Source organism: Podarcis gaigeae (assembly GCF_964106915.1).
Source record: "Podarcis gaigeae genome assembly, chromosome: 8".
Lineage (NCBI taxonomy): Eukaryota > Metazoa > Chordata > Lepidosauria > Squamata > Lacertidae > Podarcis > Podarcis gaigeae.
This window is the reverse complement of record NC_139684.1, coordinates 25,137,292-25,143,291: the sequence shown is the minus strand read 5'-3', so window position 1 is coordinate 25,143,291 and position 6,000 is coordinate 25,137,292.

Genomic DNA, 6,000 nt, shown 5'->3' with positions numbered 1-6,000 from the left:
AGCAACACAAAACACTTTGTATTAAGTCACATTATATTGTATTGTTTTTGCTGGCTTTTACATTGTTCTGTAGTTTTGTTTGGTCCAGAATTACTGCCCTTTGCTGTTTGGGCATTTAAATCTATGCATGCCAACATTGAATTAGATCCCACTGACTTTTGTCAGATTTACTTCTCGATAAACTCGTGCACCCAACACTTTAAGATGGTTTCGTTTTTGTTTTTGCCATCATTCATTGGTGTATGCATGTTCATCAGTTAAACTCCACACCTGAAGAATATTTATGGGCATCACTGATTACGTCAAGATCGCTTTGTTGTGAAATGGTTTGCTACAAGGCATATAGACAAATGGGGACTAGGAACATGGCTTTTTGCTCTGAATGAAGCCAAAAGTGGTCAGGGCATCAAATACTACACCCAACACCAAGCTGGTCATTTGCACAATCTCAGAGGAATACCAGCCCTTTAAGACTGATGATTAATCTCTTCCTCCCTCTCATTTTCCTAGCTGACATTCTGGACATGATATCCTTTTCCTCAACATGTTCCAGAGCTCGTAAAGGGCTGCATGTGTGGAATGGATCTCTAGAGCCTTATATTAACTCTGGCTGTGTGCAGACAGAAAGATAATATTTCTATGTGCACCATCTGCTTAACACCATCTGCCCCATTAGACTTCTTTCCCCTCACCCGACGTGCTGAGTCCTCAGAGCAATGCAGATCTCTGGTGAGACACCTGTAGATGCTCAGGCGAGAACAGGAAGCATTTTCCTACCATGCTGAGTATCTCACAAAAGCAGCTAGAGGGAACAAAGAGCCTCCTCATCTTTGGGATTGATATTTGAACTAGCCTTTCCCAATGTGGCACCCTCAAGATACTGGATTCCACGATTTCCAGCCAGAATAGCCAATGGTCAACTGTGGAGGAAAGCCGGTGTAGAGAATCTGTTCATGGAGTTTTGCTAGCAAGTCTATGGACGTCCCTATTTTCATTGGAGAAATGTTGGTGGGTATGGAGTTATGTTAACCCCCCCCCCCCAAGCCAAGGGGATAAGTAACTATACAGCCTTTAGAAGACACCTGAAGACAGCCCTGTACAGGGAAGGTTTTTTTTTTTATTAAAAAAAGTTTAATGTTATATTATGTTCTCATATTAGTTGGAAACAACCCAAAATGGCTGGGGCAACCCAGTCAGATGTGCGGCATATTATTAAGTATTATTATTATTATTATTATTATTATTATTAGAATAGGACATTCCTATTTTCATTGGAGAAACATTGGAGGGTATGAGAAATGTTACCAGATGCCCCCCCAGCAAGGTCACTTTGTGGGATCAGCTCATAAATGCACATGCTATCAAAACTCTCCTCGATCAGATTTCTTCCCAAGGTTTTGGACTCCCAGATTACCTGGGATCTACTTGGGAAGTGGAACCAAAACACACAGGGGGATTCTTCACTAGTTCATTTTCTATTTCCAGATCTCTTCCCCTGTCCCTGCCCACAGCGTGGTGCAATTTCCATTTACTGCAACTTCAAATTTCCCTGCTTCCTCATTCTAAGCACTTGACCTGACGGAACTTATGTTAGCATGCGGGTAAGGTGTGAAGGTTCTGCATCTTGGCTTGTTTACGTATGCACATATATCACTGCCCAGCAATGATATTGCGAGTGTCTCTAGCAATAGAGACACAGGCCACAAGATGTCAGCATAACAGCACTCAAAACTGTTCCCAAGGGCCATTTGTTTAAAAAAACCACACAAGACAAATTAAATGCTTTCATCACCCAAATAAATTGCTTTAATAATTACAGTGCCCGCGGACCACTTACAGAGAATTAGTATAACCCACTATGCAAAACATTTGATCCAGAGTCTGCAGGTTTGGGGACAACACAGAACTCTTTACATTTTTTAGGGGGGAGCGGCTCAGTTCAGTCATAGAAAGAACAACAACAACTAACACAGATTGTTGGTTCAGGAGAGCCTTCGCTAACCTTGGCCCTCCAGAGTGCCCTCACTGCAACAATTACCAGCCCCAGCCTGCTGGTGCAGAGTCATCTAAATTGGGCAGTTTCACACCAAGCTCCTTAGCTTAGCCCCAGCATGGATCAAGAGCATACCGCGACTCCTTGAGATTTGTTGCAGGTCAGGGGCCAAGCGGAGGCAAGGAAGGAGCGACTAGGAGAAGGAAAATTTATATTCCAAACACAGAAAAAGGCAACTCTGCCAATGCACCCAGACGGATCCCCAGACTGGGATTCCTTGTTGACCAGACAATTACCTTCCCATCCATCATGCTAATTATACCAATTAAGAGATGGTGACAGGCCAGGCAGGACCTATCATGGGGGACTTTTAGAACGGAAGGCTGACATCCAATTTGGAAGCCGGAGAGGCTGGCAAGGGGATGATGGATATGCTGCGACTATCCTCGCAGTTGGGGGTGGAGGGCGGTAGATGGAACTCAAAATATGAGTTTTTCTTTTAGTTGGAACTAGGGATGGGGAGAAATGTGGCTCAGTTTGTACTTTTTTTTTTTTTGCAATGCAGTTCTCTGGCCAAGTACTGTATCCAAAAACTGCATATGATGGGGTGCATGAAAATGTATCTAATAGTGAAGAGCGTACCAAAAATTGCAATATGTTAGGGAGCACTGTCTTCTTTTTTTGGGGGGGGGAGAGAGAAAGTGTAATAGGCAAACATGCATACAGACATTTGTGCATACAATACAGTCACAGCTTACATGTGATTCACTTGTGCAATTTCAACCTTGCATGGTTGAAAGCGGGCCGGTGGGAATCCCACAAATTAATGGCTTGCAAGGTGAAGAGCTCACCGCCTTGCTTACAGGACTCTAAGAGGCTCTCGCATTCGTAAGAACTTGGACAGTTGTGCAAAAACTCATGAGAGCCTCTCGGACCCCCTGCAAGAGCACCCCAGAGTCCGGTAAGTAGGCGGAGAGCTCTTTGCCTTGCTTGGAAACTTATATGCGTTTTTGCTTATATACTCCATTTCCTGAATGTAACCCCAGCGCAAAATATGATCGTACTGCAACAGAGGAAATTCACACTCAGCTACAGATGAAATCTCAGGAGGCCTTCCCTCCGCTTTGTTTCTAAATTGCAAACTGAAGTGGACATGTGGAGAACTGAACGTGAGATTGAAAAAACAAGAAACAGAAATTGATAGACACGTCCATCCTTAATACTGCAACCCAGCCTTCAGCTCTAGCTAAACCAAGCATTAGCCGTACAGAATATGTGGGATAAATCAGCCCGTATAACCAACATGCTTAACGTAATGCACAAAAAGGTTAAGACCATAAAGTAAGCTGTCCTGCCAGGCTTAGCTAGGTCACAACCCCTCACCTTGGGAGGAAGGAATATCAAACACCTTTTCTTTCCCCACTATGTGAACTGACCAGTGAGGAGGTTGAAGCTGAATGCTCCAAGCATAGACCACATGCCATCTTTGTGTTTCTATACGTACTTAATTCGTTCCGGAGGTCCATTCTTAACCTGAAACTGTTCTTAACCTGAAGCACCACTTTAGCTAATGGGGCCTTCTGCTGCCACTGCACTGCTGGAGCATAATTTCTGTTCTCATCCTGAAGCAAAGTTCTTAACCCGAGGTACTATTTATGGGTTAGCGGAGTCTGTAAACTGAAGCGTATGTAACCCAAGGTACCACTGCACAAATAACATAGAAACATTTACCACTTTTGGAAACTAAGCTGTACCGCCTGTCTTTTCTTGCTGCTGTATGGAACAGCACATGAACCTGACATTTGAAGAGTTTGTAAGTAAACCAATTTCCACTTACCAAAAGTGTGGCTTCTTTCTATGCTAGGGAAAGTGGGAAACTTTGGAGGAAACTTAGAAGGGGATGTTTTAAAGCCTATATTTCCATGTTTTACTTTGTTGCAAATTTTGTGATTCTAAATTTCTACTGGGGATCTCTGACCAAAGAGTACTTGACCCAAATGTGGATCTAGGCACCCAAGGAATTCTCTTTTTATTCTTTAACCAAAAAAATACTAAAATACCAACACAATGTGTGGCTTGAACTCAGGCGTAAGGGGCTTGTTCAGGAGGGCTGAGCTTCTGGGTCTGCTGAGCAGGACTTGGCGATCTACTGGTGTGACTACTGAGAGGCCAAAGGTTCCCTGCTTCTACTAGTAGGCCAACTGAGATTCATAATAAAAATATTAAATTAATTTTGTTCATTATTTATTTAATTTATTAGTCACTTTTGCTTGCCAGGGCAACACAACGTGAGTTATAACCCCACCCCCAATACATTAAAAACATCCAGCTTACATTAACAGATTAGTGGACACAACAAGGATATGAAAACTTGGGGCAGTTGTCCCTGGAAGAGCATCTACTTTTTGAATAAAGCTGTGCAGGAACCGACAATTACCTTGCAAGACAAGAGTATGACGGAACAGGCCGGCCTGCCTGCATGGATATGCATGGCATCAAAATTCAGATTGCAGCAATGTTCAGGGTTACAGCAAATGACAAGTTATTCCAGTTGGAGCTGCTAGCAAAGAATCTGGATGATGCCAAAGCATTAAAAGAGACAGCAATACGGAGGGATATAGCAGTGATCAATTGCTCTTCAGTTTTCTCCGGGCTTGAAATCAAACGTGGAGTGTGAGCATTGTCTGGCTCAGCTCAGAGACCCTGAACCAACTCCATCTTGTCTCCATTCAGCTTCAACCTGTGATAACTCATTCCTTCACCCAGGCAGGGGTGAAACTAGGCTTTATTTCATCCTGGTCAAAGACCAAGTTTGGCACCACCCATGCCCATTTGTGTACACACACAGGCTGAACGGCTCAATGGCTGGAGGCTTCACTCCGGGCAAAAAAACCAGTTAGCCCCCTGTAGCTACAACTCTGCACCCAGGGCTTCCTAGTATTTGTTTAGGATCAAGGCAGCCACACCTAAGTGTTTCAAATCTGGAGGTGACGTAGGCAGCCACTCATCATCTTGTCTGGTCCCACTGTTTGAACCTACACAGAAAATTATCCTGACCATGTCCCATGACACAAAACTAACAAACAGCATCACTGGGCCATCATGTCGTCAGCCAACTCTGCTGCATTCTCACATCCCACCATTATATTTACATTGAAATGTTTTCTCCTCTTGATGCCATTTTTAAAGTGCATTTTCACCTTTATTAACGGATGGAGAATTGGGGGTCGGGGGGTGGGTGGGAAAGAAACAACAAAGAATATTTTTTCAGTCTCTGCCCATCACTTTGATTTTTTTTAAACTTTCTGGCGAGGGGAAAGGTTGCCTAAAAGCTGGCACTGATTTCAGGTTGAGATGGGCAAGATCTTTCTCGCACAAAGCACTGAAGCTCTTCCATTTTCCTCGCTGTGAAAATTATTGTCCACATAAACCTCACTGGAGGATGTGATATAACCCCCTGAGTGGGAGTAGAGCAGGAGAATAAAGAGAAACCATATTTATCTCTCTAGAACAGGAGAAGAGGCAGGGCTGTTTGCCAGAACTGCACTCTTGAGAAGGACAGGGTCACATTCGAGGGGTAGAGAATCCCCCTTGCATTGAAAAGGATCCCTGGCACCTCCAGTTTGGACAGGAAATGTCCCTTGTCTGAAAATCTCAGCGAACTTCTGCTACCCAGTGCAGACATTACTGAATTAGATGGCCTGACTCCCATATAGGGCATCTACCTGTACATTCATTATTTTTAATAGAGGGTAATGGTGGTGCTGTGGGTTTAACCACAGAGCTTAGGACTTGCTGATCAGAAGGTCAGTGGTTTGAATCCCTGCGACGGTGTGAGCTCCCATTGCTCGGTCCCAGCTCCTGCCCACCTAGCAGTTCGAAAGCACAAAGTGCAAGTAGATAAATAGGTACCGCTCCAGTGGGAAGGTAAACGGTGTTTCTGTGCGCTGCTCTGGTTCGCCAGAAGCGGCCTAGTCATGCTGGCCACATGACCCGGAAGCTGTACG